This window comes from Euphorbia lathyris, chromosome 4 (genome assembly GCF_963576675.1).
Source record: "Euphorbia lathyris chromosome 4, ddEupLath1.1, whole genome shotgun sequence".
NCBI lineage: Eukaryota > Viridiplantae > Streptophyta > Magnoliopsida > Malpighiales > Euphorbiaceae > Euphorbia > Euphorbia lathyris.
This window is the reverse complement of record NC_088913.1, coordinates 68,114,076-68,140,214: the sequence shown is the minus strand read 5'-3', so window position 1 is coordinate 68,140,214 and position 26,139 is coordinate 68,114,076. Positions and strand designations below refer to the sequence as shown.

Here is a 26,139-nt window from a genome sequence, read left to right as displayed (position 1 = left end):
CAACCACCCCAAAATCACTTATGCAAGTATAATGAAAATATAAATGACAACCAAATTTCAGTAAACAACAGAGTAAAATTTCCACACAATTACTAAACAGAGAACTGAAGAAAGAGGATAAAAATTCTGTTTCTTCATCCTTAATGAAAAAGTTGGACTAATATTTAGCAAAAAATTCTCTAGCAGTGGGAAAAACTTCATCGTCATTCATCGATCTTGGCAATGATAGGAGTGCATATGCTCTTTAGCTCATTCATCTTATCCTCAAACTCATCTGCCTCACCTAGCTGGTTTGCTTCCAACCATTCAAGAGCTTCCTCAATCGCATCCTCAATCTTCTTTCTGTCTTCTGGGGCTAGTTTCGGGCTGATCTTATCATCGGTCACAGTATTCTTCATGCTATACGCATAATTCTCCAATGCATTTTTAGCATCAGTCTTCTTTTTATGTTCCTCATATTCAGCCTTGTATTTCTCAGCCTCCTTTACCATTTTCTCAATCTCTTCTTTGGACAAGCTTCCCTCGTCATTAGTGATTGTTATCTTGTTATTCCTCCCTGTTGTTTTCTCCACAGCAGAAACAGTTAAGATACCATTGACATCTATGTCAAAACACACATTGATCTTAGAGACACCCTTTGGAGATGGGGGAATGCCAGAAAGCTCAAGTTTTCCAAGTAAATTGTTGTCTAATATTATTTTGCTCTCACCCTCGTATACATCTACCAATACGCTGGTCTGGTTGTCAAATATAGTAGTGAATTCCTTCTCCTTCTCTGTAGGAATGGTAGTATTCCTTGGTATCACAACGTTCATAAGATCTCCAACAACTCCCACTCCAAGTGACAGAGGGATGATATCGAAGAGCAGAAGATCCTGCAAGTTTCCACTTAAAATTGCAGCATGTACAGCTGCCCCATACGCAACAGCCTCATCCGGATTTAAGCTCTTACAAAGCTCCTTCCCATTGAACAATTCCTGCAACAACTCCTGTACCTTTGGAATCCTAGAAGAACCACCAACAAGAACGACATCATCTACACTGTTCTTGTCCATATTGGCAGCTCTCAAACACAACTCAACAGACTCCATACACTTTCTGAAGAGATCCATGTTCAACTCCTCGAATCTGGCACGTGTAATGGATGCATAGAAATCAATACCATCTAACAAACAATCAACCTCAACAGTTGTCTGATCAGTGGATGAAAGAATCCTCTTAGCCCTCTCACAGGCAGTCCTCAATCTCCTAAGAGCTCTAGCATTTCCAGAGATATCTTTCTTATCCTTCCTCTTGAACTCTTCAACAAAGTGGTTCACCATTCTGTTATCAAAGTCTTCACCTCCAAGATAAGGGTCACCATCAACGGACTTGACTTCAACGATACCTTCTTCTATAATAAGCAGCGAGACATCCAAATTACCACCACCCAAATCAAATATCAATACGTTCTTCTTCCTACCGCTGCTTGCCTTCTTGTCAAGACTATAGGCAATGGCTGCGGCTGTAGACTCGCCGATAATACGCATAACATTAAGGCCAGCAATCGCACAAGCATTCCTGATTGCCTGACGCTGAGAGTTATTGAAGTAAGCAGGAACGGTAACGACTGCATTTTTAACGGTTGATCCAAGATAAGCTTCAGCTATTTCACGCATCTTAGTAAGAACCATAGACGATATCTCCTCAGGAGAAAGCTTTTTCTCCTCACCCTTGTATGTAACAACAATCATAGGCTTATCACCAGGGCCAGCAACTATCTTAAATGGCAAGATCTTCATGTCACTCTGTACAGAGGCATCAGAATATCTCCTACCAATCAATCGCTTCGCATCTGTGTGAGATGTACAGTTGTAGACCATAAGAGTAAGAAAGCTTTTGAACTCATCAAATAAACAACACAAATATGTGTCTACACATCAATTTCCAGAGTAATCCCAAAAATTAGGGTTTTCTTTTTTAAAATCTAATAAGCCGTTAACATCAACGAAATCGAAATCGAAGCAACAACACAAGAAAACAAAAAGCATTAGAATAACTTGATACACACTCAATTATGAGAATAACCATAGGTTAAGAAAATAAGAAATCAGATATGAGATACGTACCAAAAACAGTGTTGATAGGGTTCGCAGCAACCTGATACTTAGCAGCATCGCCGATCAAACGCGCGGTATCAGTAAAAGCAACATAAGAAGGGGTCGTTCGGAACCCTTGGTCATTGACTATGATCTCCACTTTGCCATGTTGCCAAACGGCGACGCATGAGTAGGTGGTTCCGAGATCGATTCCGATCGCCAGTTCTACTCCATTTCCAGCCATGGCAGAAGAATTCAGTGACTCAGATTCCGGAATTTTTGCTCTTTACCTCAGTGCTATATATATGTAAGAATTTTTGTTCCATGACCGTTTTCTCTCATTTTCCCGCCATGTAGAAATTACTTTACCAAAAATAAAAAAATTTAATTGAACTTTCCTTTTTTTGAAAAAGGAAATAATTCAATTTTTTTTTGTAAGTAAGTGAATAAAAAAGAAATTAATTAAGGAAAATTATAAAATTGGTCTAAATGAAAGGCTGATTTACATATTTAGCTTTGTTTTAAAACATATTTTTATGAAAATTTAATTTGTAAATATTGTATTATTTACTTATAAATTTTGATTGAAATTTCTTATGCATTTCATGTGTGATGACTTTTTTATTTAAAAAAGAGTTAAAATTATATTTTTCTTTAAAATTAAAGTCTGTTTAAAAATTCTAAACCATGAGTTAAAAAAAAAACTCAATTAGATTCATTTTTTTCAAATTATGTATTATGTCTAGCAAGTCATATATAATTTTCGTACTTGTGCTAATTGTAAATTTAAAAATATAAAACATTACTTTTAAATTTTTTATGTTGATAATGAATTATTAAAAAATCTTTAATTCGTATAATGTGTAAGACGTTACTAGGGATGACAACGAGTATTGTATCCGCGGATATCCGACATTATCCGATCCTAAACTATCTGTACTCTATATAAAAAAATGTATGAAATCAAAACCATTACATGTTAAGGTAATGAGGCAACTATGGAAATACCCACATAGTATCCGTTACCTGTCATAACCTTTTACATATTAAAAAATATTATTGTTTTTTAGGTATAAGATGTGAGATTTGAATCCATATTTGAACCACAACCTTTTGTTCTTCAACCATTGAGCGATAAAACTCAATAAGTTAATTAATCAATATGTACCTTAATTTTTCAGAAACAAGCGGTTGAAATCATCCATAATAGGGGTAGCTCTAACCGTCAGGTAGTTGGAAACCATCAATGATAGGGGTGGTTTTGGCGGCGGAGGATGGCCTGGACCTCTCCAGGTCCCTAACTTCGTTCTTGAATAAAAGCAAACAACAGTAAACTGAAACAGTTGAACCAAACTAGCCCTAAAAATGTTAGATAAGAATATGAAAATTTTAAGTGGTGTTGATTGTTGACAAATTTAATTTTATTACCTCTAAAAAAGTTTTATACAGAAAATATAAGAGAATATAATAATAATTTGAATATGTACATCATTCTGGTTACCATATTTACCCTAACCATATCTGTAAACATGGACTTATTACATGTTTTACATAACACATATATTAGGCGTAAATTACATTCATTGCCACTGAACTTTGCTTTTTTTTTTTTAACTCTATGATCACTGAACTTCAAAACTTAACATACATTTATCACATATATTAGAGATAGTAAACTAAATTTTGCATCTTTAATTCATCCACAAAATTCTATTTTTTCTTGTTTGGTTCTTTTGTGGAAAATACGAACGTACCAGAAAATTATAGTTTTCTTGAACTGAAACTGAGTGTGCCTACGGACTCATAAAATCAAACAGTTGTTGGAAATAAAAAAAACACCTTAAAATTCCCTCAGTTTATGATGATAAAAAAGTTACTAACCTAAGAAATACTCCAAGAATAAAATAAATTAAATTAAAAGAAAATGATCCTAGGTCGAGGAAGAAGAAGTGACGAAATTAACACAGAAAAAACCCTTATTCCTTTTCATATTGGTCTGGGATCTGATACATAAATAGCAAAATGCCCAAAAATCATAAGCAAGAAGGAATTTCACACAAAAAGTTTTATGCTCATAAACTATAAAGGCCAACAAGCAGACAAAACGACAAGGAGAATAACTGCTCCTCTAAAACACTACTACCTCCGTTCAGAGTAAATTTCACTCGTGATGTACAACATTTACCCTAAATCACATTTTGGTGTACAATCTTCAATTTGTCTCACTAATATGTACCAATTTAGAGATGACCTTCCAATGTGGTGTATAGCCGGTTAAAATGACCGGTCAATGCGCCATGTCAGCAGTTTGACCGGTTAAAAAATCAAAAATAGACCATTCATATATATAATTACTAAAATACCCTATTCTCTTTCATCTTCTCCATTAGGTTCTTCTTCATCATCTTCAGCCATTTTCTCCCATTCTCTCATCTTCCATTGTCTTTTTCTTTTAATGATTTTTTAACCATTTTTGTCCATTAATTTGCATTTCTAAACAAAACCATAGATTCCAAATTAATTTCTATATTTCCATAAACCAAGCAGCAAATCAATCATTTCGATGTAATATCCCCTCCTTTTCATTCCGATGCAACTAAAAAACAAAGTAAAGTAAAAGGCGTTGACTTTCTCCTAATTCTTTTCCTTCTTCACCTAAATCAATCGTTTCGATGTAATATCCCCTCCTTTTCATTCCGATTCAACTAAAAAAAAAGGTCTGGGAGGTTGAGAAATGGGGAGTATTATGTCCTTCTTCCGGAGAAAATAAAGCTTTTTTAAAAAAAAATGGAATCATGACGATGTTTAGTTCCGCAAAAGAAAAAAAAAAGTGAATTGAGATACCATTATATATACCCATCTCAAAAACTAGAAAGTTAACCAGTGCAGTGAAACTTCACAGAGCTCTTGTGACGGTGAGCCATTTCTACGTGTTGTAGATAGAGTTGTTGAATCCCGTGCCATAAAGCCCAAGGCTTGTGTTGATGCTTGGGTGTCCGCAGAAGGAGTATTTTTTTTGTTCTCTTTTTCATCTGTGCGTTAATTTCTCAATCTCAATCCACCTCTTCCTTTCTCTGGGTTTACTTCCGCCATTTGACTACCATCGGGTTTTACTTTTTTTTTTTTTCTCTTCTTCATCTTTCCATTAATTTCTCAATGTGGAATTAAATGGAGAAATTAGAAAGCAGGGACAATATGTTAATCTTTTCTCCAATTTCTTATTGCACAGTTATATTCGAGTTTCATTTCCTTGGCTTCAATTGTCATCTGCTTGATTTCTCTGGTGCTAAAACTCAATTTGATTTGCTGCGTCAAATAATTTCAGATGAAAGAAAACACTAATTTCAATTAGAGAGTGAAGGAAATTTAAAGAGAGAGGAGTTAGAAAGAGAGATGAGTTAGAGAGAGAGAAAGAAATAAAGAGAATAACGAGAGATAAGTTAAGGAGAGAAAGGAGGGTATTTTAGTAATTATATATATGAAAGGTCAATTTGTAGCTTTTTAACCGGTCAAACTGCTGACGTGGCGTGTTGATCGGGCATTTTCACCCGCTATACACCACATTGGGAGGTCACCCCTAAGTTGGTACATATTAGTGAGACAAATTGAAGGTTGTATACCAAAATCTGATTTAGGGTAAAGGTTGTACACCACGAGTGAAATTTACCCCTCTGTTTCATATTACATATCTTTTTAGAGATTCTTTTTTGTTTCATATTACACGTTATTTTATATGATCAGTACACGTTAAGTCATCTTTTTTTCTGCTATAAAACATGAGTTTACGAAAATTAATTAAAATAATGGACTTATTATAGAATAAAGGGTTAATTACAAAAAAACTACTCTGTGGTTTGGACTTTTTGCGATGTGGTACCTGTGGTATTTTTTGTTACAAACACAACCCTATGATTGTCACCGTTAGACAAATAAAGGAGACGGTCAAAATTCTGTTAAAAAGGTGACGTGGCACAAGGGCAATTTAGGAAATTCTATTTTTTTAATTTTTTCTCTCTCCTCTTTCTCTCATATTTTACCTCCTAAAAATCTCAACTTTCTTCTTCCTTGTTGCAGCCATGGCAAATGAAACAAGCAAGAAAAAGCAGCGACACAGTAAGAATCAAACCCAAGAATCCCAATTCTATCAGAATCTCAACTCATGCACAAAATCGAAAAACCTTTCCACTGCTATCTCTCTCTACGAAGATGCTATTTCAAACAACATTCGTCTCAACAACAACCACTTCAACACTCTCTTATACCTCTGCTCCTTCTCTCTTTCAAACCCAACTACTAAACACCTCGCTCAATACGGATTTCGCATATTCGACCACATGGTTTCCAACGGCATCAAACCGAACGAAGCCTCGATTACTGCTATTGCGAGACTAGCTGCGGCGAAAGAGGATGGAGAATACGCTTTCAATTTGATGAAAAGCATGGGGGTTTACAATGAATTGCCGCGATTGAGGACTTGCGATCCTGTTTTGTTTTGTTTTGTTTTTGTGAGAAATTAGAGGCTGATAAGGCTTATGAAGTGGAGGAACATATGGGGAAAATGGGGGTAAGTTTGGAGGAGCCTGAAATGGCAGCGTTGCTGAAAGTAAGTGTGGAAACAGGGAAAAAGGGGAGGGTTTATGAGTATTTGCAGAAGTTGAGGAAGACATGTGCGTGGAGGAGGAGAAGGAGAAGAACACGATGAAGGAGGAGAGAGAAAGAAAAAATAAAATAAAAAAATAAAAAAAATCAAATTTCCTAAATTACCCTCATGCCACGTCACCTTTTTAACAGAATTTTGACTGTCTCCTTTATTTGTCTAACGGTGACAACCACAGGATTGTGTTTGTAACAAAAAATACCACAGGTACCACATCGCAAAAAGTTCAAACCACAGGGTAGTTTTTTGTAATTAACCCTAGAATAAATAAATATTGGAATCAATAAATAAGGGGTAATAATGTCTTCTTTCTAATATCCTTAATTTCTATACAATTCTCTAAAAAGACATGTAATATGAAACAGATGGAGTAACAAATATGAATATCAACATGTGAACCGAACGGCCACTAAACTTCGTCATATGATGGAACAATATTTGGATAGCATGTCTTATTATTAGATAAAGTCCCTCTACTAGCCAAATACCTCTTATAGCCACCATATCCCTGTCTGAGTGTTATCGTCAAATTTGACCATGTGAAAGTCATATCCAAAGTAAAATCATGTTTATTTGTAGAAAACTATTGTGTTTTATTAAGGTAAAGATATTATTTTATGGGTAAATAATTTATTAGTCCCCTAGTTTTTACCTAACACACTGTTTAGTCCCCCTATTTTGAAAAACACATTATAAGGTCCCTACCTTTTGCCAATATTAACCCGTTGGTCATTTTGTCTAGTTTTTTTAGACTTGTAACCGCTATATTTTAGCATAAATAAACATATATGAAATAACAGAGTAACATGGTCAATTTGTATTGTACTGTGGTTGTCCTAAAAGCTAAGATATGTTTGGTTAAAAATCTAAAAAAGTAGATAAAAGGACCACAGAGTTAATATTGGTAAAAGATAGGGACCTTAAAATGTGTTTTTCAAAATAGGAGGACTAAACAGTGTGTTAGGTAAAAACTAGGGGACTAATAAATTATTTACCCTTATTTTATTGTGAAATAAAATATTTTTCGATGTTTAACTACAATGTTGAAAAATATTTCACCTTGTTTACTTATATGATATGAAAATGTTTTCATATCAATTGGTAACATCCAGATTTATTACTAGGGCAAATATGTAATAATATGGAAAGAGAAGAAGCTCACATCACTATGTCACATAGGCGAGATACGCCACATAGGCGAGATATGACGAAATGAGTTGGATGAGGAGGATCCGCCAACTCATCTCATCTTAACGTGCATCTGTCCGTATCTCGTCTTGACGGTTTTGGAGAAAATCAAACGGCGTCTTTATATCTTCATCAAAAGGGAATGGATATACTTAAATGACAATTAATGGTCATTAAGAGGAGTAATGACATAATCGTTCAATTAGAGCACCATTAATGCTGAAAGGTTATAAAAGTATGTATAAATATCCTAGCTAAGGTGTATTCGAGGTATGTTGGATAACTTCTATTAAATCATTGTCATTACCCTTTTTCTTATCAAATATCTTTTGGTACCGAAGTGTTCTCGACCGAAACCAACGACACCTTATAGGGAGGGAATTCTGATCAAGAAAGTTTACATGAGTTATTATCAATAAAAACTAAAAAAAATCATATTTTGCCACCGAGTTGGAGATTGCCACGAAAACATATAAATTATGGGCAAAATATTTAAAAAAAAAAACGTCACAAGTATGCTAATTTATTAGTGGTGGATTTGGGTTTTCCTACGAAGCATAAGGTAGTAAATGAGCCGATTTGCTCATGAGTTGGTTCGACAAACGTGTTCAGTTTGATTTATAAATGATTCAAGGTTGAGCATGATTTTAAAGCTCGATTCGTAAGTGAACCAAATTTGGGCATGACCTTGACTTGAAAGCTCGCGAGTAAGTTCAGTTATAAATTCATCAACAAACTTATGAACATGCTCATAACCAAACTCGATTATAATGTTCATAAACAAGTTCTCGTGAATAAGTTTGATTCAATTAGTCTTTTAATAATAATATTTCTATAAAGGAAAAATTTTAGTTTCGTAGCTAATAAAACTAAGTAATTTGTGAACTTAACGAGTTGTTCGAAAAAAAAATTCATTAACAAAATTAATGAGCTACTCACAAACGGTTCACCAAAAAAAAAAAAAAAGTATTAATGTATTGACAGTTTTTGCTTATATTATTGGAGAAAGATCCATCTTTTTCTTGTAGCTCTAAGTTTGCTGAAACGATTTTCTTGAATACCATTACCCGCATGGATATACTTCATGAATTCCATTTCTTACAGCTCTAAGTTTTCCTCAAGAAAGAGAAGACCATTATTGTGCAGCCAGCATGACAGTGTGGTGCTTACAAATGTACCTCCATTTGGATGTGTTCCAATGATGGATTTTCTCACAGCTCTTTCAAAGAGGATCAAGTCCAATACTACCTACCTCTGTTTCTTCAATCAGATTACAAACAAATGTTGAATAATGACAAACTACTATGTAGTACTATTAGATAATAATGTCATGATCCCTACTACTATTAAATAGTTCTATGGACGATAACTAGAATAAAATTCTCTAGCAGTAGAGAAAACTTCATCACCAGAACTGGAAACATCTTCATCCATCATGCCACTATATTTATCCGAGTTCATCTTGGCAATGATAGAAGTCCATATGTTCTCTAACTCATTCATCTTATTCTCAAACTCATCTACCTCAGCTAGCTGGTTTGCATCTACCAGTTCAATAGCTTGTTCAATGACATCCTCAATCTTCTTTTTGTCATTTGGGGCTAGTTTTGAGCTCATATTCTCATGTCTCACAGTATTCCTCATGTTATACACATAATTCTTCAATGCATTTCTAGTACCAATCTTCTTTTTAACTTCCTCATCTTCAGCCTTGTATTTCTCAGCCTCCGCTGCCATTTTCTCAGTCTCTTTCTTTGACAATCTTCTCTTGTGGTCAGTGATTGTTATCTTGTTATTATCCTCAGCAGAAACTGTTAAGATACTATTCCAATCTATGTGAAAACACACAGTGATCTTGGGGACACCCCTTGGAGATGGGGGGATGCCCCAAACATCAAATTTTCCAAGTAAATTGTTGTCTTTTGTTCTTGCTCTCTCACCCTCATATACCTTTATCAAGACACCCGGCTGATTGTCAGTGTGAGTGGAGAACACCTGCTCCTTCTTTAAAGGAATGGTAGTGTTCCTTGGTATCAGAACATTCATAACACCTCCAACAGTTTCAATTCCAATTGACAGAGGGGTAACATCTAATACCACAAGATCCTGCACCTTCTTATTGCCTTCACCGCTCAATATGGCAGCCTGAATAGCTGCACCATATGCAACAGCTTCATCCGGATTTATACTCTTGCACAGTTCCTTCCCGTTGAAGAAGTCTTGCAGCAATTTTTGTACCTTCGGAATTCTGGTAGAACCACCAACAAGAACAACATCATGAACACTGCTCTTTTTCATTTTGGCATCTCTCAAACACTTCTCAACAGGCTCCATACATTTCCAAAAAAGATCCATGTTCAACTTCTCGAATCTCAAACGGGTGATGGTTGTATAGAAATCAATACCCTCAAACAAAGAATCAATCTCAATAGTTGTCTGAGCTGTAAATGAGAGAGTCCTCTTAGCCTTCTCCCAGGCGCTCCTCAATTTCCAAAGAGCTCTAGGATTTCCAGAGCATTCCTTTTGATGCTTCCTCCTAAACTCTTCAATGAGGTGGTTCACCATTCTCACCTCCAAGGTGGGTGTCACCAGCTGTTGATTTCACTTCAATGATACCATCTTCAATTGTAAGCAATGAGACATCAAAATTACCCACCTAAATCAAACATCAACACATTCTTCTCCCCAAATCCGCCTCCCTTCTTGTCAAGACCATAAGCAATTGCTGCGGCTGTAGGCTCATTGATAATACGCATAACATTAAGACCAGCAATTACACCAGCATCCCTAGTTGCCTGACGCTGAGAATCATTGAAGTAAGCAGGGACAGTGATCACTGCATTTTTTACAGTTGAACCAATATAAGCCTCAGCAATTTCACGCATCTTAGTAAGAACCATAGACGAAATCTCCTCAGCAGAAAGCAGTTTCTCCTCACCCTTGTATGTAACAACAATCAAAGGCTTGTCACCAGGACCAGCAACTACCCTAAATGGCCAATTCTTCATGTCAGCCTGTACCGTCGGATCTGAGAATCTCCTACCAATTAATCGCTTTGCATCTGTGTCCCAATACATAATCAATTAAGCAAAATAGCAAAATGAATTTGATTTAACATCTTAATTTCCAAAAGCACTTAAGATTAATTAACACCAATGTTCGATATATAATCGGAATCGATTCCTATTTAGAATGATTTAAACAAACAATAACTACTGCTAAAATATATGAACAACATACACGAAATGGTGTTGGTAGGGTTTAAAGCGCCCTGATTCTTAGCAGCATCGCCAATGAAACGCATAGTATCAGTGAAAGCAACACAAGACGGAGTGGTCCTGTTCCCCTGATCGTTGGGAATGATTTCAACTTTGTTATGTTGCCAAACACCGACGGATGAGTAGGTAGTGCCAAGATCTATTCCGATCGCCTCTTCGTCTCCTTGTCTCGCCATGGCACCAGAATCCATAAGAATTTTCTTTCTTCTACTTTAATGCTGTCTATGTATATGTGCAGAAGCTAAAAGGTCATTCCTCCCATGTTTGACGTTTGTTCATTTGGCTTAATTACATAATTTCTTTTCCCGCCATATAATTTTCTCTTAAAATTATTCTCTCCATTCAATGTATGTGATGTTTTGTTGTTTTTGGTTAGATTTAATTTTAATTCCGTATCAAATGTTCAAATTTAACCTAATGTTTCCAAATAAGATCAAGTTTAGATATATTACCAAAAATTTGAAAAATCTTGTTTGACTATTATTTTAATGGTCTCATCATACCTTCTAAATATCAATTATACTATATGTAATATGTAACTAACACAGTTACAAATCTATTAAAATGCTAACAATCTAACACACACAAGTTAATCACAATTTTGTATCAATGTGTCTAAAATGTTTATTGAGTTACTAATATAGTTACAAATAACCAACAAATTTTTTTTTTTGTGAAATTGCTTTATTTTATATAAAAATGTCATATATCGTTCCATTAAATCATAAAGTACATATACAGCACGATAAAACCTCTCATCTATACAGGCTACAACCATTATAAGAAATAGACTACAAAGAGCAATAAAAACCATAAAAGGTACAAATACAACAAACATAGAAATCATAGACTCCTCGTAAGTCGAATCCCATTGAAAAACAATTGTAATCCATTCTTTATCATTTAGCCTCGTGAACCTTTTCCGCTCTTGCTAAGACCGAAAAAATAATGAAAGAAAAAAAGTATAGCTAACAGATGTAAATCTGATGGAAAAGAAATTCAAGAAAGTATAGAGACTTGAATCTAACAAGAAAAGGTAAATATGAAATTAAAAAAAACAAGCTAAAACATAAATGGGAGGAGGAATAAAGAAAACAAGCTTTCTTCTTCCTCCTCTAAGGGGGCCTGAATAGAAAGCAAGATCTCAGGGCGATAACAACGAAAAGCTTGAAAAGAATGAGTAAATGAGAAAAAGAAAATGTAGAGAGAAGAAAAAAATAGAAAATTACATAGAAATTCATTTTTTAGAAATTATTTACAACTATGTCAAGTCATAATTTTGGACTATGTCAAGCTAATAAAATCAATACTTTTAATATATTTTAAGGATTAGAATTTATAAATTAGAAGTCTAGAATATATTTTCTATGGTTTATGATTTATGAATTGGAATCTAGAATTTTTAAATTATGATGTAAAATCATAATATATAGAGAATAATGACATATTAAGAATTAAGTTTGATGATATGATTTAGTTGTAATTTTATAGTTAATTATGTGTAATACCCAAATTATATATATTTAATCTATTTGCTAAAATGAATTAGTTAGAAGGAGTTAAGGCTAAAGTATAATTACTTTTGGGAAAATTTTTAAAAGGTATTATAAATGTAGGGACTAATAGGGAAAATTTGACAATATTAAATTAAACAAATGGAACTGCATACGCAGACTCCATTGTTGAAAGGTGAAGAAGTCTTCTTCATTTCATATAAACAACATCAACACTATTCTTTCTCATTTCTTCACCATTTCTCACGATTTTTACACTGAAACGAAGCTCTCAACTTCAGCTACGCATACATGTAAGTTTTATTGTGAGATTTTGAGTTTTTAAAAATTGTTTAGAGAGAGAAAATACGTCACTTTTGCTATTCTCTCCATTACTCGGTCCTATGTTCATTATTTTGCAATTCTAACATAAAAAATGGACTCAGGGGGTCGATTTACCTATGGATATACTAGATTTTAATGCATGCAAGGAGTTTTGAGGTGTAATCGGAGCTACACCAGAAAAAGTAAGAAATCTAACCAAAGTTTAATTTTCCGGTCGAATTTGAGTGTTTTGAGAGTGATTCTAGACTCCTAGAATCATAAGAAACAAAGTGATCTAATTAATTTCTCAAAATAATCAATTTTAATTTTTCAGATAGGCGGATCCGACCACCGGTGATATTTTCCGGTGATATATGAAATAAGTGCAGAAAAATTATTTTGTTAACTCCAGAATATTCTAAATATTATTTGGAGCAACATTAATTCTTGGACCTTGGTCAAATTCCTTACCGTTTAGTTTCTATAAATTACAAAAGTATATATTTGGGTGAAATTAAAGAAAATAAATTAAGTTGGGTTAAAATGATTTTTGGATCCTTATTTAAATAAATTTTAGAATATATAATTTTAAAAATAAAGGTTGAAGGGAGATTGGACTAAGCATAATTAATTAATTATGCTCTTAAGATTATTGGTTAGTTAATTTGGTTGATATAGGTATTATGAAAATGAATTATAAGTATATATGTTTATATGTTATTTGATTATGAGTAATTTTGGAAGTAAAGTATTGGAATTACTGACAGTTATGGAAATGTCGGATGATTGATGTCCAACCGGGTTGATAATTGCAGTCTATGGGTACCGGTTTGGACTTTGGATATTTTTGAATATAGAAGTGTATTTTATTGCAGGATTGACCCTAGTTGTTACTAGGAGGATGTTCGTTTTATAGGGGGGACTCTGCCGAATTTTCGGTAGACAGTCCGTAAAACGAGACAAAATAAATTTTAATATTTCCCTAAACTTATATAAATTCTAAAAATAGTGTTATCTCTTTTAGATACTCAACCAGTAGGAGGAGCAGCAGTACCTGAAAATTAGGACAGTCGGCTAGGAGCAATTTGTGAGTTAATTATATGTTATGCATTTTTAATTTTGCATTTGCATTCATAATAAATGATTTCATGGTATTTCAAATAAAGTACTATTTTTACTTATAAAAGTGTTATTGTTTATAATAATTTATACGTAATTATTTGTGGATAAATACGTGTTATGGACATGCTTCCTGGTGAGCGGCATCAGGACCTTGTGCGCACATGTACTATCGGGTTATTGGATATTGATGATACTAATGTTGTGAATGTTGTGATATATGGATAAGCTCGGTTGAGATATTCTCGGGCTATATGATATGTGGATTTTGGATTTAAGTGAGGCTGGGTACAGAATCGGTTGAGTTATTCTCGGTCCTCCAGCTAACTGGGCGTGTGGTCGGTTGAGTTATTATCGGTCCCCCAGTTATTGGATATGAGTGAAATGGTGATTATTGGTGGATTATTAGATTGTGTATTGAGGTTTAGGGTCCAACACACGTATTAAACCACCTATCTATTTATTTATAAGACAATTTTATGAAAAAGCATATTGTGTGATCATTTATATTATATATTACGATTATTATTATTGTGTGTAACATAAATGTTAAATTACTCATGCATTGCATATAATTAATTCACTATGGGAGGTTTGACTCTTTTAATTTTTCAGGTGACTAGAAGTCTGCTGCAGCCCATGATCTTTCTTCCGGGCAGCACACTTATTTTTATTTAGTTAATCCTTCTAGCTAATATGAAATTCTAATTCTAGACCGCGGTACCAGATATACGAGTAATTATTAAATTATATTGGGCAATGACTTAATGTTTAATACTTTTAAATATTTTATTTAAAAATGAATTTATGTAATCGATTAACTAAGTTAATTTAGGCTTGCTACGGGTTCCGGTAGCTTAAGCTTACCCGTTCCCTAGCGCCGGTCACGGTCCGTGGGATGGGTCGTGACATTATGATATTCATGTAATTGACCCAAGAAAAAACCTCTCTCTCTACAACCCTATCCTTCTCACTTCCAACCCTTTTACATATATGTAAAATTGCTTATTAAAATTTAGGATATAATTGAGTGATTAAGATTAAATTACTCTTGTTTTAGAAAACTTTAAATTGTTTAATACAGCAAACTTAAATTTAATTAATTCTAAAAAGTGAATTTAATATATTCTTTAAATTCTAATCTAATAGTAAAATAAATAAAAAAGTCGATTAAAATGTAGGAAAATTTACATATAAATTCACATCTAAAAGACTATCTACAATTATGTTAAGTAATGATTTTGAATTATGTCAAACAAATAAAATCGGTACTTTTAATATATTTTAAGGATTAGAATTTCTAAATTAGTAGTCTAGAATATATTTTATAGGGTTTATGATTTATGAATTAGGATCTAGAATTTTTAAATGATGATGTAAAATTATAATATATAAAAATTAATGATATATTAAGAATTAAGTTTGGTGATATGATTTAGTTATAAATTTATATTTAATTATAATATTTATGTATTTGACCCGAAAATCTAAAAACTTTTCAAATAAATAGAATCTAGATTTATGTATTTAGTTATAAATTTATATTTAATTATTATATGTTATGCATTTTTAATTTTGCATTTGCATTCATAATAAATGATTTCATGGTATTTCAAATAAAGTACTATTTTTACTTATAAAAGTGTTATTGTTTATAATAATTTATACGTAATTATTTGTGGATAAATACGTGTTATGGACATGCTTCCTGGTGAGCGGCATCAGGACCTTGTGCGCACATGTACTATCGGGTTATTGGATATTGATGATACTAATGTTGTGAATGTTGTGATATATGGATAAGCTCGGTTGAGATATTCTCGGGCTATATGATATGTGGATTTTGGATTTAAGTGAGGCTGGGTACAGAATCGGTTGAGTTATTCTCGGTCCTCCAGCTAACTGGGCGTGTGGTCGGTTGAGTTATTATCGGTCCCCCAGTTATTGGATATGAGTGAAATGGTGATTATTGGTGGATTATTAGATTGTGTATTGAGGTTTAGGGTCCAACACACGTATTAAACCACCTATCTATTTATTTATAAGACAATTTTATGAAAAAGCATATTGTGTGATCACTTATATTATATATTATGATTATTATTATTGTGTGTGATATAAATGTTAAATTACTCATGCATTGCATATAATTAATTCACTATGGGAGGTTTGACTCCTTTAATTTTTCAAATGACTAGAAGTCTGCTGCAGCCCATGATCTTTCTTCCGGGCGGCACACTTATTTTTATTTAGTTAATCCTTCTAGCTAATATGAAATTCTAATTCTAGACCGCGGTACCAGATATACGAGTAATTATTAAATTATATTGGGCAATGACTTAATGTTTAATACTTTTAAATATTTTATTTAAAAATGAATTTATGTAATCGATTAACTAAGTTAATTTAGGCTTGCTACGGGTTCCGGTAGCTTAAGCTTACCCGTTCCCTAGCGCCGGTCACGGTCCGTGAGATGGGTCGTGACATTATGATATTCATGTAATTGACCCAAGAAAAAACCTCTCTCTACAACCCTATCCTTCTCACTTCCAACCCTTTTACATATATGTAAAATTGCTTATTAAAATTTAGGATATAATTGAGTGATTAAGATTAAATTACTCTTGTTTTAGAAAACTTTAAATTGTTTAATACAGCAAACTTAAATTTAATTAATTCTAAAAAGTGAATTTAATATATTCTTTAAATTCTAATCTAATAGTAAAATAAATAAAAAAGTCGATTAAAATGTAGGAAAATTTACATATAAATTCACATCTAAAAGACTATCTACAATTATGTTAAGTAATGATTTTGAATTATGTCAAACAAATAAAATCGGTACTTTTAATATATTTTAAGGATTAGAATTTCTAAATTAGTAGTCTAGAATATATTTTATAGGGTTTATGATTTATGAATTAGGATCTAGAATTTTTAAATGATGATGTAAAATTATAATATATAAAAATTAATGACATATTAAGAATTAAGTTTGGTGATATGATTTAGTTATAAGTTTATATTTAATTATAATATTTATGTATTTGACCCGAAAATCTAAAAACTTTTCAAATAAATAGAATCTAGATTTGTTAAGAAGGTAGTGATTTACCACCCTAACTACCTATTCTGTTGGATGTGATTGATTTTGATGTCATCTTAAGAATGGATTGATTATCTCAACATTTTGCCACTTTAGATTGTCGTGGAAAGGTGGTGAGATTTAACATACCGAGAGATGTTGAATTCGAATTCAAAGGCACTAAGGATACTTCCTCTTCGATTTTGATATCAGCCATAACAACTAGAAAGTTATTGCATAAAGGGTGTTAAGGATATTTGGCCTTAGTAAAGGATACAATAATAGATGAGGGTAAAGTAGAGAATGTTCCTGTTGTTAATGAATTCCCAGATGTTTTTCCCGAGGAATTACCAGGGTTACCTCCTGAAAGAGAAATTGAGTTTTGTATTGACTTAGTTCCTGGTACTACCCCAATATCCATGCCACCTTACAGGATGGCACCAGCAGAATTGAAGGAGTTGAAGGAGCAGTTGCAAGATTTAATTGATAAAGGCTTCATTCGACCTAGTGTGTCTCCTTGGGGGGCTCATGTGTTGTTCGTTAAGAAAAAAATGGATCGCTTCGGCTTTGCATTGATTATAGACAGATGAATAAGGTGACAATCCGTAACAAATACCCTGTTTCTCGAATTGATGATTTATTTGATCAGTTGCAAGGTGAGTGTCACTTCTCTAAAATTGATTTGTGGTTTGGGTATCATTAGTTGAGAATCAGGAGCGAAGATATACCCAAGACAACATTTAGAACACGATACAACCATTATGAATTTTTGGTAATGTCGTTTGGCTTAACCAATGCACCAACAGCCTTTATGGATCTAATGAATAGGTGTTTAAACCATTCTTAGACCGCTTTGTGATTGTGTTCATTGATGATATCTTGATATATTCACGACGCGAGGAGGAACACGCCAACCATTTGAGAATGGTATTGCATGCTTTGAGAGAACAACTTTATGCCAAGTTCACTAAATGTGAATTTTGAATTGGAAAGTCTGTCTTTCTTATAACATGTGGTGTCCAGATATGAAATACAAGTATATTATAAAAAGGTAGAAGTAATCACCAACTGGAAGAGACCCATACCACTATGACTAAATTCGTAGTTTTCTGGGTTTAGCCGACTATTATAGGAGATTTGTTCAAGATTTTTCCAAGATAGCTGCACCTTTAACTCGGCTAACTCAGAAAAATATTCCTTTTGTATGGTCAGAAGCATGTGAGAATAGTTTTCAAAAGCTAAAGGAATGTTTGACTTCAGCACCGGTACTCACTTTACCATCTGGATCAGGAGGATTCACTGTATATTGTGATGCTTCTAGAGTTGACTTAGGTTGTGTTTTGATGCAAAATGGTAGGATTGTAGTCTATGCTTCGAGATAATTAAAGAAACATGAACAGAATTATCCAACTCACGACTTAGAGATGGCAGCAGTAGTATTCGCACTAAAGATCTGGAGACATTATCTGTATGGAGAAGCTTGTGAAATTTACACTGATCACAAGAGTCTTAAATACATATTCCAGCAAAGGGATTTGAATTTAAGGTAGAGACGTTGGATGAAACTTTTGAAAGATTATGATTGTGCCATTTTATATCATCCTCGTAAAGCTAATGCCATGGCAGATGCTCTAAGCAGGAAATCTTCAGGAAGTTTAGCTTAGAAAAAAGGCCTTTGATTAAAGAAATGCAACGATCTGTATGATTCTGGAGTGCAACTAGAGTTGAATCATCATGGCACATTCTTAGCTCACTTTAAGGTTAGATCGGTATTACTTGATAGAATCAAGGCAGCTCAATCAAGAGATCCCCAACTATGTAAGATTGTAGATGAATTGAATGATGGTGAGGCTCAAGATTTTAGAATTGACGATGGTGGATGTCTACGATATGGAGACCAATTTTGTGTTCCCAATGTAGATGATTGAGGAAAGAGATCATGGAAGAAGCACACTTTGCAACTTATAATGTGCATCCAGGCTCTACAAAGATGTATCAACATCTTAAAAAGCTGTATTGGTGGAATGGTATGAAGCGAGATGTAGCAGAGTTTGTATCTCGATGTTTGACTTGTCAACAAGTGAAACTCGAACATCAAAAGCCTTCAGGATTATTACAACAATTGCCTATTCCAAAATGGAAATGGGAACAAGTAACCATGGATTTTGTAGTTGGATTGCCCTGTGCTTTAACCGGATATAATTCTATTTGGGTCATAATTGATAGATTAACCAAGTCAGGGCATATTCTTCCAGTAAAGACAACATATTCAGTGGCAAAATTGGTACAGTTGTACGTGGATAAAATTGTTTGCCTACATGGAGTACCAGTGTCTATTGTGTCAGATAGAGGCCCGGTATTTACTTCAAAGTTTTGGGAAAAACTCCAAAGTGCTTTAGGCACTAGGTTAAAATTTAGCACAACTTTTCATCCACAGACAGATGGTCAATCTGAAAGAACAATTCAAACGCTAGAAGACATGTTGAGAATGTGTGTGTTGGACTTTGGTGGTCATTGGGATACATATTTGCCTCTCATTGAATTTGCATATAATAATAGCTACCACTCAAGCATTCAAATGGCTCCTTATGAAGCATTATATGGTGGAAGCGAGATCTGCTTTATGTTGGGAAGAAGTTGGTGAAAGGAAGCTTAATGGTCTAGAGATAATACAAATAACTTTTGTAAAAATTCCCATCATTCGTTAACGGTTACAAACTGCCTTTAGTAGGCAGAAAAGCTATGTGGATCCAAGGAGGAAGGACGTGATATTCATGGATGGGGACTATGTTTTCATCAAAGTGTCACCAATGAAAGGAATCATGAGATTTAGAAAGAAATGAAAGTTGACACCTAGATACATCGGACCGTTTGAGATTTTGAAAAGAATAGTCGAAGTTGCATATCAATTAGCATTGCCTCCTTACTTATCACAAGTTCATCCTGTGTTCCATATATCAATGCTAAGGAAATATGTTTCTGATCCTTCTCATGTTCTTCATCCTCAAGCAATAGAAGTTAGTGAAAGTTTATCTTATGAGGAGCAACCAATGGAAATTGTGGATCGTCAAGTTTGCCAACTTCGATCAAAAGTCATCCTAATGGTGAAGGTGTTATGGAGTAATCATTCCATGGAAGAGTGCACTTGGAAATCCGAGTTGGAGATGAAGAACAATTATTCCTATCTATTTCAAACATAAGGTTAGTCCTTCAATTTTTAAATTCGAGGACGAATTACCTTAGGGGGGGGGGGGGGGGGGGGGGGAATTGTAATACCCAAATTATATATATTTAATCTATTTGCTAAAATGAATTAGTTAGAAGGAGTTAAGGCTAAAGTATAATTACTTTTGGGAAAAAATTTAAAAGCTATTATAAATGTAGGGACTAATAGGAAAATTTTGACAATATTAAATTAAACAAATGGAAATGCATACACAGACTCCATTGTTGAAAGGTGAAGGAGCTCTTCTTCTTCATTTCATATAAACAACATCAAAACTATTCTTCCTCATTTCTTCACCATTTCTCACGATTTTTACACCGAAACGAAGCTCTCAACTCCAGCTACGCATACATGTAAGTTTTATTGTGAGATTTTGAGTTTTTAAAAATTGTTTAGAGAGAGAAAATTCGTCAATTTTGCTATTCTCTCCATTACTCGGTCCTACTACAAAAAAAATGACTTTTGAGGACGGTTAAAATTGTCCCCATAAATAAGAAAAATTGTCCCCTATACTTTTGGGGACAATTTTTTTTGTCCCTATGTTATGTCCCCTATGCGAGCGTACCCGATTCTATAGGGGACGAAAAGGATGATGTCGTCCCTATTTTGTGAGACGATTGTCGTCCCAAACAAGGGAGGCAAATATCGTCCCTATTTCGAAGGACGATTGTCGTCCCTGTTTTGAAGGACGATTGTCGTCCCTATGTAAAGGAGATGATTTTTGTCCTTATTCTTAAAAGACGATTTTTTTGTCTCCGAAAAAGGGACATCTGTCGTCCTTATGCATAAGAGACAACTTCTGTCTCTATTCTTAAGAGACCATTTTTTGTCTCCAAAAAGAAGGACATTTGTCGTCCCTATGCAAAAGAGACGACTTCTGTCCCTATTCTTAAGGGACATTTTTTTGTCTCCTAACAAAGGGACAGTTGTCGTCTCTATAAAAATGAGACGACTTTTGTCCCTATTCTTAAAGGACGTTATTCTGTCTCGAATTAAAGGGACGATTGTCGTCCCCATGAATAGGAGACGACTTATGTCCTTATTCTTAAGGGACATTTTTTAGTCTCCAATTAAAAGGACAATTGTCATCCCCATGAATAGGAGATGACATTTGTCCCTATTCGTATGGCCTAAACTCTATATAATTAATAAAAAAAATTTCTTCCTGAACATAAAATTTCTTTCTATAAGTTCACATAAAATTGATCATAAAACAGACACGGACTCTAAGATTTTGTAACTAAGAACAATTCATAATGCTTATAGATAAAACCGCAAAAGAATTGTTTAACCTACAACTCCTATCCGAATCATAATAGCCGATTCGCATGCCAATCTAGACAAACTAGATTAAGTTAATAACTCAGCCTTGAAATTAGACATGATAGAAATACAGGCTATTGCACAGAATCTCTTTCCCATAAGAATTGAAGCAAAATACGATCAAATGGTCAAAACATAAAAGAAATACTAGAGTATGTTCATAAAGAAATGCCGAGGAGACTAGAAGAAGCACTGAAACTGTGTGTTCATAAAGAAAACTAGAGTATGTTTAGACATAATGCTTATAGATAAAACCACAAAAGAATTGTTTAACCTGCAACTCATATCCAAATCATAATAGCCAATTCGCTGGCCAATCTAGACAAACTAGATTAAGTTAATAATTCAACCTTGAAATTAGACAGAGAAATACAAGTTATTGCACAGAATCTCTTTCCCAGAAGAATTGAAGCAAAATATGATCAAATGGTCAAAACATAAAACCCATAAGCTAAGGAAGTAGCAAGCTATATTGTACTTACCAGTTGTTGTCTTGTTCATAGTAGCATATACAAGCAGTTTTAGCCCCACTTCCAACAGCAAACTTATTCTCTGGGAATATTTTGAAAAAATAAATAAGTATTATGCTTGTAAGTAGATTACTTTGTTAAGATGTCAAGAAGAAATCCATAAATTCCAATAAAATTATACTTTAAGCAATAATGCATAAGCTTGTATTAACATTTATAATGAACACAAAATATCACCATGGCGTTCTTAAAGAAAACAATTAAAAAGAGAATCAACAATATCAGTCACTTAATTAATTGAACATACTCAACGAAAATATAGATGACATATCAATATTATCTCCTAATAAATACGCAATTACACAACTAGATCTTAAAAACAAAAAAAAAGAGCTTTGTGTCCAACTGAGCGACATCAAATATTGATGTGATTAGATCACTATGATTTAAGAGACATTGTTGACTAGTTACAGATGGAAATATTAGTCATAATATAATGTTGTGCAGTGTGAGAAGGCAAAAGAAAAATCTTAATTACATAACAGTACCTTTTTGGACTCCATTGCACACAAAGTGCAGTACGGTTTAGCCTGAGGATAACAAGTGTTGGTACCTATTCTGTGCCTTCATGGTTCCAAACATATCTTGAAAGGAAACAACCAATTTTCAATTAACAAGATGACAATTAAGTAGAACAAACAATGCATGCTTGGAAATGAACGCAATGTGCATGTACACTTCTCGTGAGAAATAGTTCAGTATGATTCAACAACAACAACAACAAAGCCTTAGTCCCGAAATGATTCGGGGTCGGCTAACATGAACCATCATATAAAACCGTGAAAATCAAGTCGTGTCAGCGACACAGATTCGCTCCCTCCACTCCGTCCTATCCACTACCATATTTTCCTCAATTCCCAATAAACTCATATCACTCTCGATCACCCTCCTCCAAGTTTGCTTAGGTCTTCCCCTACCCCTCACCACTACATCCCTTTGCCACTCTTCGGTTCTCCTAACCGGCGCATCAAGCGCTCTACGTCTCACATGGCCAAACCACCTTAGTCGGTTTTCTCTCATTTTATTCTCAATAGATGTGACCCCTACGCACCCGGTCCTTTCTCGTGTGACCACACATCCATCTCAACATACGCATCTCCGCCACCGACATCTTATGGATGTGGCAGTGTTTCACTGCCCAACACTCCGTACCATATAACAATGCTGGTCTAATTGCCGTCCGGTAGAATTTTCCCTTCAATCTATTAGGCATGCCGGGATCACAAAGGAAACCCGTAGCACTCTTCCACTTCGACCAAGTATGATTCAACATCTTGCAAAAATAAATAACAGCACAAGTATTAAATCACCTGTCCCTTAGCAACATCAGAAAGAGTCAAATGGTGTTCCCCATCTATCGTAACTTGTAGCCTTGGAACTTTCGGGGTTTAGTGGAAGCATGTAAATCATATTTCCAGATTCACTTCCTCTTTGAATGCCTAATACACCATTTGTGAGGGCTCGCTCGTAATAGTCTATACATGCCGTTTGTTTAGTCCGTGGAAATAGGTGATGAGAGACCTGCATATTCAAAATTGTTTCAAGCTTTATGCTATCAAAATTGTAATGTGAATACAGAGAGATCAATATTCATATCAGTATTCAATGATAAACCACTGTCTAAGTTAAGTCTTTCTGAAAATCCGAACAAAACACAATCTAAGTAACCTTAATTTATTTGGCACCATTCATGAACAGAAAGTAGAGGGATCATACCTTGAGCATATTATAAGTTATGCATGATTCTTCATTCTCTGTTGATAATGTGTCAGCTCAACGTTTCGTGTCTGACCTATTCACACGTCAAAGCAAATAAGTCAAAACAACATAGAAAAGGCACAAACAGAATTTTGTAAAATAATAATTAAAACCATATAAATGTTCTAATGAGATTATTGAAAAATACCAGAACTTGTGCGCTGACATCCCTCCAGTATCATAGCTGTGAGAACTGTTAACAATGTTAAAAAAAATGTCCCTATTTCTTGGCATATGATATTTCGATTGAAAAAAAACACATTAATTATCATAAAAATACAAGAAATTACACAGTTCCTGCTAGATGATCCATAATTGACATAAACTATATACCTTATAAAGTGAATCACCAGTGATTTCATATAGCATCCGTGACCCCATCACAACTAGAATATGTGTATTGGCATGGAAACCCGATATGTCATCAGCCTGAGCAAATATCATGCACAAATTAGAAATATTACTTTAATTTCTGATAGGATAACATGATTTATAGAGACAACCCAATTGACATGACACTATTATTATTTTCGTTGCATTTATATAATACATAATGACATGGATCATATAGACAACATAACACAATTTTACGACTGCAAGCAAACCAAATTAATTACCTGAACTGCAAGCAAACCAAGGAAGCATGGCTTGTCAAAAAGGTAAGGCAATATCAAATGATTTGGATCTCTGTGCATAGAGTGGCTCTTATCAGACGATGAAGATCATGAAACAAGATAATTTTACATGTAAGATTATCACATGACTCAATCTTGCCAATGGGAAAATGCAAACTCAATGAAACTTGTAAAAATTATACTCGGATGAGGTAGTCAAATTACATGTGATTCACGATCATGAAACTGACTGAAACCCGATTGTGTTGACAAGAAATTTTCTGGGTTGGATTGTGGTTCGACTCATTAGACATTAACCCAATAATTGATTCGATAGGAAGACCAACCACTCACACGAGCTGCTATAAAAAGGTATAAAACAAGAGCTAGGGGAACTATGTTGATTAGATCACTTATTGTTATGTTGAATAACTTATAAATAACACCATTCATCCCGCCAAGTGAAAGAAAATGTCTTTCTATAGTGTGCTTGGTTACAACATTCTGAACACGGTTGTAAAAGTAATCAACCATCAATTTCATCATTTTTAAAGCTTGAACATTATCAACAAACATATATTGATCCAATCTGCCAAATTAAGAAATGAGAAAGGTTAAAACTTTAAACACAACAGAAACAATTTTTCTCTTTTGAAGCTTTTGAAACCAGAATTTAACCTTATGGAAAGTGTAATACGGAGCCCAAACATGTTTTACAGCTTCAAATCGATCAAATAGATCCTATGGAAAAGCAAAAAGGTAACATGTTCCGAGTTTCTCTTGACATTCAGAATGGATAACCCCATATCTAATGAATTACATTTCGTATACAGGTGGATAACCCCATACCAATATCAATTTTTGGCCAAATTTTTTCTAACTAGCTTAGACATGAGAAGTTTTGGTATATCAAAAAATTAAAAAACTAAAAAATATAGATTAACACTTTCAGCTACATAATGCATACATGCTAAAAATATATATTTGATTTAATTTAGCCACTGGGGTTATATTTGAAATTAACCCAATTAATTATTGTAACCCACAGATAAAGTATTGGGCAGTTGGAATTGAATTTCCCCTTGTTGAAATCGTTTCACGCAGTAATGAATTTCCGATTATGTTGAAATGGTTTCACACAATGTTGACATCGTTTCCCACAGTCCTGAATTGATAATCCCCAAATTTAAAGTTCAATTTATTGAAAAGAAAATTAACTAACCTGAATTTCAACAAGAGTTGGAAGATTGTCAAATACCGCTGGAATATCCTCTTCACAGATTGTGGATCCACCGAGCAATTAAATTGAAGTTTTTCTGGTGTTGGTATAGTTTCACAATATTGAAGGGAGAACAGAGTTTTGGGATGGAAAATTAAGCCTAAATAGCTCGAGTATGAGATGTGGCGGCACCACAGAATTTGAAAACAAAGGTGTTATTCTGTTTTTCTGGCGTTGGTATAGTTTC

The 26,139-nt window shown here is 34.0% G+C and overlaps 1 pseudogene; it reads right to left on the bottom strand.

Moving 5' to 3' along the window:
* Positions 1–34: 34 nt before the first annotated feature.
* On the bottom strand, positions 35–26,035 carry LOC136226699 (heat shock cognate 70 kDa protein 2-like; annotated as a pseudogene).
* Positions 26,036–26,139: the final 104 nt, after the last annotated feature.